Below are 9,460 nucleotides of genomic sequence, written 5' to 3' on the forward strand. Positions count from 1 at the left end.
CCCTTTTAAATCCATCTCTAACAATGATGTTTTTTCCCATTTGTTAAGCACTTTGAGTTACATGCCTTGTATGACACAGTGCTATACAAATACAATTATTATTATTATTATTATGGTCCGCCATTTTGAATTTCCAAAAATAGCCATTTTTAGCTGCAAAAATGACTGTACTTGGAGCATACTATAAAATATTTGTTTATTACTCAGTAAACTTTCACATAAAGATCAAATTTGGCAATAGGCAGCCCAGTTTAAATGAGCTGCATAGTTACAGTAGGCTACCCTTTTTGACCATTTCCTGCACAGTGTAGCCTACCTTTAAACAAAATGTTTTTGTAATCTGTTGCTTCTGCAATGGCATGTCACATTATTATCAAGACATCTGGGTATTAGCTGCCTCTTGCATGGTACAGAAAGATGTAGATGTAGATGGATAAGTAAGAAGCCGGTGTGCGAGATCAACGTGGGGCTCGATTAAGTTGGGATGACGTCACCAACATCTGTTTACAACCAGCGCAACTCTGCCTATATTTAGGCTACCTAATGAAGTTGCGGTCCGATTCTAGCCTCACGGTGCAGGTCACCCCTAAGACTTCCTAGACAATCTGATGACACAACACTAGGCTCAAATCGGACCGCAACTGCATAAGGTAAATGTAGTTGCGCTGGATGTAAACATATCATCCCCAGTTAATCGAACTCCCACGTTGATCTCGCACACACCAACGTGCCGTGCTGTTTGTGAATCGCTGACGCTAATAGCTACGCGCTCCCTTTATTGTAAGAGCTATGAAACTTGGTAACTTAACTTTGTTGACATTTTAATAGTGTCTTCATGGGTTGCATTTTCCTGTGGTGGTCACGGATAGGCCATTCTACCATGCAAACACATTTTGTTCTGAAAAGAATTAAATCATTTAATGGATGTTTCAATATCTTCATGGTTGAGGCGACGTGGTATGGACGCTTCAAGGCGTAGGCCTATTGTACGGAATGTCATCAACCTCTGTTGGAAGCCTAAGCAATATGCGGTCACTTGGTTTTGTTGTGGTGGACTGTAAAAAGAGACACAATAGAAATGCATTAAAAAATTGAGGCGATTTATTATGCGTAAAAATATTAAACAACATTTTTCCCTTGTTATTAAAAATAATCTAAATATTCTTTGCAAAATAAAGTTAAATAATTGTGCACTTTTCCCTGTGTCCTTGAATAAATCAGGCAAAATTCTGGAAAAATCAAGGAAATTTCCTCATTTCAATTGGAAGTATTCCCTCAATTACTGTATATCACGTGTAATATTGTCGCCTCAATTTTATTGGACATTTTTTCATGAATAAATCATGACAAAATTCAAATAAATCAAGGAACTTTCCTCATTTCAATTGGAAGTATTCCCTCCATTATATCACGTGTAATATTGTCGCTTCAATTTTATTGGACATTTATGCATGAATAAAATATGTCAAATTACAAATAAATCAAGGAACTTTCCTCATTTCAACTGGAAGGATTCCCTTCTTTATATCACGTGTAATATTGTCACCTCAATTTTATTGGACATTTTTGCATGAATTAATCCTGCAAAATAATCAGAGTTCTCCGTAATGGAGACCAGAGCATGGCAACCCGACCGAAGCCCGACGGGCCGGGTCGGAACCCGACGGGCCGGGCCGGACTCGGACAAAAAAATTAGAATATCTGTCGGACTCGGGTCGGGCTCGGGCTTGAACCAAACAGACATTGTGAAAATTGTAAGCAATCAGAGGAAACGTTTCAGTTCATGCAAACAGCAGTTTTGTGATTAAAAAATAAGTAATTGAATATGCATAAATGAAAATGTTGGTAGGCTACTCGTGCGAGTGATTATTATTGGCTGTATGCACGCGCCAGTTACCAGTGGCAACATGGACGCTCACTCCCAGTCAGCCGAGCAGGAATGCCGAGTCAACTTGCTTTCTTAATAAGCGCCAAATACAGTTGTCAGTGAACGCGTGGTATTTTGTTGTAGGCCTAGTGTAGGCCATGTTTTAGCATGCCTTCGGTGCTGTCTTAAATGTTGAACATAAAATGACGAAGTTTGTCACTGCATTGCTCGCCAAGGATTACATTTCCAGCAAGGGGTAGCAAGGAGCATAATATGGATTAAAGAAGACGCACACGCTACGTGGAGTTGCCTAAGGTAGGGGCGAAGAGGTTTCCTGTTACTACTTTGTCCGCTGTGACATTTCATGTCCTTCACGTAGGTTCTTAATTCTTGTCACTTTTACTGTAGCCTACAGTTGTAACTATGCGCGTGCAACCTTTCCTGATTTTATAGCCTATTGACCGCATGGACATGACATTCTCTTGGAGGGCCGAACAGGCTACTGTTCTTCGGGTTGAACTTATAGCCCATCCTTCTTAACGACAAGGAGTGGCATCTTCACCGGCTCGCGGGGATTTATTTGCACTAACAGTAACGTAACAAATGCGTCCATAGCCGCGCTGACTGCATCCAAACCGTATTCGTTAGTTTTCGCCTTTCTTATCCTCTCACGCCCCTCCCATGCATTTGATTACAGCACCCAACATCTCTGGTCTAACCGAAAGAAACATAAGGTGCGCTGTCACATGTATGCGTGTGTTTATACTTACTATGCGTGCGTAACTAAATTAGGCTACAGCAAATTGCCTCATCCCTATCCTGGCTATTTATCACGTGCTATTTTGAGTATGAAGGAGGCCACATAGAAAATATTGCTTGCGCACGGGTTCTGTTGTTATTACAGTGGTCTCGGGCTTCGGACGGGTTCGGACACAAACATTTTAATTAGTCTCTGGCTCGGGTCGGGGTTGATCACTTTTCTGTCGGCTGAGGGCCGGGCTCGGACAGAAAAAACCGGCCCGAGCCACGCTCTAATGGAGACATGGAGCAATATTTTCCACATAGCACAAGTACGTCTTGCTGCGACCCGCGGGAAGGCGTGGCCTGACATCAGTCCCCGCCCATCAGTCACAGGTGCATTCTGGGATTGTATGCATTTTGATCGTGCAACACATAGAGGTCTGTGGCTAAACTTCTTTCTCTGACTACACTCATTCGTTATCAAGCCCCGCACATCCAAGACAAGGGCAGTATCGTAGGTATTTTGATCGCTAAAACCACTCTGAAATCACAGCTGGCATCACATTTTTGTGCTTTTATTAAGCACTTGTTAAAGCATCACACAACTTTGCACGCATTTAACGTATGACTAGTTTTAATAAAAGGAAACTTAATCCAGTATGACATTTTAGGCTATATCAGCATGGGTAAAGAAAATTATGGTTAGCTACCAATGCCATGTTTTCTTCCCCATCACAAACATATTTTACACACCATTAGGCCTACCCAATTAATTGTTACAAAAATAATTTAAAGGTGCAGTGTGTTATATTCTTAGTAATTCATTTCAATAATTTATGCTTTCCTTTTACAAAGGTTCCCTTTTTCACTTACCACCACCATCAAATTCTTCAGTTCCTTATGACTGGGAAAAAAATGCACTTTCAATACACGAAAAGATGGATCTTCCCCACGTCTGCCAATTCGACTTTCCAGATAGACTAGTGATGTAAATTTACATAATGTATGTAGGCTACATTTATGATGCAAAGATGCCTATCTTTATCTGCAAATCTTACTGTAGGCCATACTATTAATTTATTAGTTATTATATTAGTCTATTACATAGCAGTGTTCAAGATCAAATAAATATTCAAGATGAAATTTGGCAATAGGCAGCACAATTTCAATGAGCCGTGATGTAACTATATCAAACTACATATCTGTTGTAACTATAAACTAGGTTTGATATTTCGTTTAATTGTCCAAAAGGAATACTGGAAGTTTGCAAAATAATGGAACATGGAATGGAAGCACACTAAAACAGTCCTGAGACAAAATGTTCTTTGCGATCATTTCACTCATAGCAGCATAGATTTGCAGCAAAATTAACACTGCCACTATACAAGTCCAGTGAGATGTAGTTTTGAAACAGCCCCCATATGCAAAAAAGCAATATATATCAAGTAATAATATAGTACAAGTGCTACTGCTATACAATCTATGGCAAATCAGGTTAGTATTTACAATAGGCTGTGTCATCAATACAAAACTAGGATGGGTAATAAATATGTACAAGAATAAGAAGATGAATTACAGACAGAGCCATGTGGCACAGAGTCCAGACCAATAGTAATTCACATAGACTACTAGAGCTTTGTTGCACAGTCCAGAAGCCGGGCTTTAAGTATTCAGTCATCTAAGTGGCAGTGCAGTAGAGGTAGACAAGGAGCTGTGATTAGCAATAAAGGTGCAAGATTGGGTCATGTAACATTTGTGTACAAAATAGTTACACAGTCCAATTCTAAAGTCCATAAAAGAGTGTAGGGGAGTGGACCTAGCCAGATCTTGAGCATTTTTCATGGATTTGTGGGAGGGGTAATAGGGAGAAGCTCCACTTCTACCATGAAAGACTCGATAGACCAAATTAAGTTTAAGATATTTATTGAGACACTGAAGTATGCAGTAGTGATTCTCTTTGGCGTAGGCCTACGCCTGCTTCGAATAATTCAGATGAGGCATATCCTGCCGATGGGTAAGGCGGGGGGGGGGCAGGGGCCTACCAAATGGTGACGGTGGCTGGAGGTGGTGGTTCTCACAATCCTTGTGGTGGCAAGGCGTCAAAAGCAGGGACACCTCGCAGAGCCTCCTCATGGGACGAGGACCGGCCAGCGATGGAGGCTGAAGTGGAGGCGGTGGGGGCGTCGACACCTGCGCACTCTAGTCAGTGGAAGAGCAGAGATAGACAGAAGGTTTATAAATGAGTGGGCAGGCAGGCATCCTATTGGCTCTAGGTAAATGAATGAGAATACAAGGGAGAGGGTGTGCCTAAGAACAAGAACAGTGATTGGTTGGTTAATGCAAGAGAATAATTGAGCTGAATACCATCTCATCCTCATGGCAGAACGCCTTACAGCTTACACGTCCTCCTCTGCTATACAGATCCTGAAGTGAGGCTCTTCATCTGTTGTAATAAATAGACAGTCAAAGGTCAAGAGAAATGTACTACAAATAGGTATCATAATATATTATACACATGTACCACCTGTACAAAAAAGCAAAGAATTAATAGCAGCCAAACAAAATCACACACACAAAAAATGAATAGCAGCCGAACAAAATAAGTTTTTGGACTGTGGTCAGCTTTATGGGCAGTCATGGGTGAGCGGTTAGGTCGTCAGATTTGCATCCCAGAGGTTGCCGGTTCAACTCCCGACCCGCCAGGTTGGTGGGGGGAGTAATCAACCAGTGGTCTCCCCCATCCTCCTACATGACTGAGGTACCCTGAGCATGGTAACGTCCCACCGCACTGCTCCCCATGGGGCGCCACTGAGGGCTGCCCCCTTGCACGGGTGAGGCATAAATGCAATTTCGTTGTGTGCAGTGTGCAGTGTTCACTTGTGTGCTGTGGAGTGCTGTGTCACAATGACAATGGGAGTTGGAGTTTCCCAATGGGCTTTCGCTTTCAGCTTTATGCTTTTCCAGTCTTTTCTTTTCGTTGATATGGGTGTCAACTGTGCAAGAGTATTTTGTAATTAAATTAAAAGGGAAATTGAAGACAATATCTCATACTAACTCTCATACAATCGTTTGCTACATCACATTAACAGAGGGTATGTTTTGTTTTCCGGCCCATCACAACTCCAATGACACTTCTGTTTCTTAAGTGCCATATAATTTCCCCCTAGACTAGTACATACAGAAGTCTTGAAAATAGTCACAGTTGTCTTTACTGTATATCTGGTCTCATACTGCCACCTGTTGGTTAAACCATGTAGCTGTCTTACCCAAACAGGCACAATATCCTGCAGGGCATAAAAGACAGACAATAAAAATGAGAGCAACAAAAATAGAACATGGGGAGTAGCCTACACAACCATGTATTGATCATTCTCCTATCAGCCTTGCCTTAGTGGTTAGGGAGGTGGTCTTAAGATCAGAGGGTTGTTCAAATCCCACCCTTACCTCTCCCTACACCTCCATCCATGACTGAAGTGCCCTTGAGCAAGGGCACCTAACCCCACATTGCTTCACTGAAAATCATTTGAAATACAGCCATGAAGGGCACAAAATGTACCTCACCAAAATTAGCACATCCCATGTTAAAATCCCATAGCATGCTTGATTTAACAGTTCTGCAACAGTCCGATAACTCCGGTAGCAGATTTGTTTATCTTGGTGTTGTGGGTAAATGTTTAAAACATTAATGGCTGTATTTTTTTTTTTTTTGAGTGAGCAACAAATTAAAGCAGTTGTACAAGTTGTATACAGGTTGCTATTCATTGTGTCAAAGTGAAACATTGTCCACTGAAAAGATATTCTTACAAATCTGCAGAAATGTGAGGGGTACACTCACTTCTGTGACATGTTGTGTTTTCATGATTTGGGCGATCAGAATAAAGTATTTCCCACACACATCTCTTCCCTGATGCATTCATATTAATATGTCAAGTTATTGTCTACTTTGCATCAATGCAAACGTAATGACAGTCAAATCATGACATTTCTACACTGCAAGCTACCAGTCAGACTAATATTGTTCATATTGTAACTGATGAGCAACGCAACTACACATTAAACCTAAATACTAATATTGCGAGAAAGCAATGTTAACCTTCTGTGATTAGGGGTAATGGAGAGAAATTCAAGGTCCCTTCTCTGGAGTTTTCCGTCATCCAGGCCCTTGGGTAAGACCCTCCATCTGTTGTAAGAAACCTGGTATGTAGAGGGGAAAAAACGAAAAACAAATCCATTTTAAAAATGTGCACTGAATTTGTCTATTATACAGTACTCGTCCACTTTCATCTTTTCTACCTTTTAAGAAAGAAGCATACAAAACAATCCATATCCACTTTGACACATTAGGCACACAACTAACTATAGCCAGTCATGTTCTTTGAATTGTTCAGTTATTTTATGATATCAGTTTATCTGAAACAAAAACAAATGGGAGGGCATTCTTGCCTCTCTTCCTTGCCATCTGCTAGTCTGTGCAAGCTACTACACCAAACGCATGGCTATTCTAGTCAGGAGGTCTACTGTGCAAGTCAACATAGCCCTTCCCAACTCTATAACAGCCAAACATGTTTTTAATAAGCAGGATAGAGCTCAGTGGAAGTTCTGGCACGGTTACTAATTCTGTTTGACTGCGTTGGCTACTAGTAGCGCCCTCTGAGCTCATGTGAGCTATATATGTGTCTCAGATGGTGCGCCTGTTCTCTTTTAGCACTATCTTTCAGTGCGCAATTAATACCCCATATGCACTGAACCATAAACAATGAAGTGCAGAAGTGCACCATTTGAGAACCAGCAATGGTCACGTCCTTTTCACCTTGCTGCATCCCTTGTTTACGAGTGGATCTGCACCACATGGTTGCTAAGTGGCTAAATTATTGTCACTCAGTCATCCTTAGCGCTTAACTTCCCATATATTTGACAAATTTGTAATATATAGTTTGATATTGCCAAATGAGAGAAATACAACACAAATGACACGAAGTACATCATTATTAATCCGAAATACCGATATTAAACGTGGCCTGCGTCTGGCTAAATTTAGCAATGTGCAGTTAAATTAGGTAATTAGGTAGGAGTCATCATTGATATTAATCATTGTTGTCCCTGAAAATAACGCTCACCTTTAGTCATTTTCCTCATGAAACAAAACGTGAAGATTGGTATCCTCGGAGTGGCATGTTTTCTCTTCACTTTCTCTCCCCATCATCCGATTTTGGCGGAATTTCACCCACGGGATTATTTCTATGACCGTTTCTGGCATCAACCGGGTTAAGCAATCCCAGAATGCACCTGTGCCTGATGGGCGGGGACTGATGTCAGGCCACGCCTTCCCGCAGGTCGCAGCGAGACACTCCTCGTTTCTGGCATCAATCGGGCTAAGCAATCCCAGAATGCACCTGTGACTGATGGGCGGGGACTGATGTCAGGCCACGCCTTCCCGCAGGTCGCAGCGAGACACTCCTCACATAGCAATTGAGGCCAAATCTCCAATCAACTTTGCATTCATATCTATCACAAGTGGTTGGTTAACAATCAATAAAACAACATCACCAAGTGGTTTCGATGAGTACATCCATTTTATTATTTAAAAAAAAACCATAAAAACAATGATGTACACATGGTATCGTAATTATCTGTTTATTATCAACTGTCAAACATTGTCATGGCCAAAAAACAAAAAATCCTACTTCAGCTGTCAGTTGCATCCCTTAGTGACATTTTGTAGGCCAGCCAAGTCCTCGACTCCCTCTAGTATGCGTCTTTTCTTCAAACTGTGGAGCAAAGACAAAGGCAAAGGCAAAGGCAAAGACATTTTCAGTTAAAAAAAGAAAAAATGAATGGAAATCCAGACACACCACTCTGCACTACTAGGGCAGCCATGGTTAGGGCGTTGGACTGTAGATCACAGGGTTACAGATTCAGTACCTACTCTTACCAACTCCTGCCTCCCTCCATGGCTGAAGAGCTCTCGAGGAAAGCATCTATCCCCACACTAAATTTTGATTTAAGTGTAATGTAATGCAATGTATTATCGTCCAGTTTTCACAGAATTTCCCAACACTATTAATCAATAAAGAGGACTCCCATGCAAAAGGAGGAATGTACATATTCAATATTATCAAGTGTCCGCAAAGCGCACAGATCAACTGAGGACACAAGCTATCCCTGTCAAAAGTTAATTGTAGGCCTACTTACTGTAAAATGTCTTCACCATCAGGTGCCCATTAAGATCTGCTGTCAGAGGACTCCTGATCCAGGTTCTGTTGTGCAAAAATTAAAGACATCTTGAATGAAGTTCTTTTGGTGAGATAGTAAAACACAGAAACAACTGGACTGGCATTGGCGCTCATTCATTCGGACAAAGCACAAGTCCGTCAGGATACATAGACACACCAATATTGATGGATTTTTACAAGTGTTAAGACAGTAAATGGTAGGCCTACTTACATTAATTCCACCACCATCGTCTGCATTCTCAGTGTCGCCGTCAGGGCTGTGGTCTGAAGAATCCAGATTCAAGAGAGAGAGAGTGAGTCGGAGCCGCCCAGAGTCCTTATAAGGGTCTCAATGAGAGATGATTGGCACCCATCCGCTCCAGCACTCTGTTGCGAAACAAAGCACAGGCAGGCGGGGCGGAGCCCACACAGTCATTAGTTAAAACAGTCTTAACATGTAGAGAATAGTTTTAGGCAAAGTATTTCGCAACTAAAAGATTAATAAGCACTTATTTGGACAAAATCCCATTAAAATGTACAATATAATAGTCACAAATGTCCAAATGCTGTCATAAAGTAGCCATACACTCATAGGTGCTTTTGGAAAAATGCAATTTTGTTATTATTTAATTAATGCAGT

General features: G+C 41.3%; 2 long non-coding RNA genes across 2 annotated transcripts; both read right to left on the reverse strand.

Annotated features, from left to right (window-relative positions):
• Positions 1-4,991: 4,991 nt before the first annotated feature.
• On the reverse strand, positions 4,992-7,855 carry LOC134466815 (uncharacterized). The gene is made up of 3 exons (XR_010038416.1): positions 7,726-7,855; positions 6,702-6,802; positions 4,992-5,051 (listed from the first exon to the last, which is right to left on the reverse strand). It is a non-coding gene; the product is annotated as an uncharacterized LOC134466815 (long non-coding RNA).
• Positions 7,856-8,209: 354 nt separating this feature from the next.
• Positions 8,210-9,150, reverse strand: LOC134466816 (uncharacterized). Its single transcript, XR_010038417.1, has 3 exons — positions 9,053-9,150; positions 8,801-8,865; positions 8,210-8,376 (listed from the first exon to the last, which is right to left on the reverse strand). It is a non-coding gene; the product is annotated as an uncharacterized LOC134466816 (long non-coding RNA).
• Between the last annotated feature and the right edge of the window lie 310 nt (positions 9,151-9,460).

This window comes from Engraulis encrasicolus, chromosome 17 (assembly GCF_034702125.1).
Source record: "Engraulis encrasicolus isolate BLACKSEA-1 chromosome 17, IST_EnEncr_1.0, whole genome shotgun sequence".
Lineage (NCBI taxonomy): Eukaryota > Metazoa > Chordata > Actinopteri > Clupeiformes > Engraulidae > Engraulis > Engraulis encrasicolus.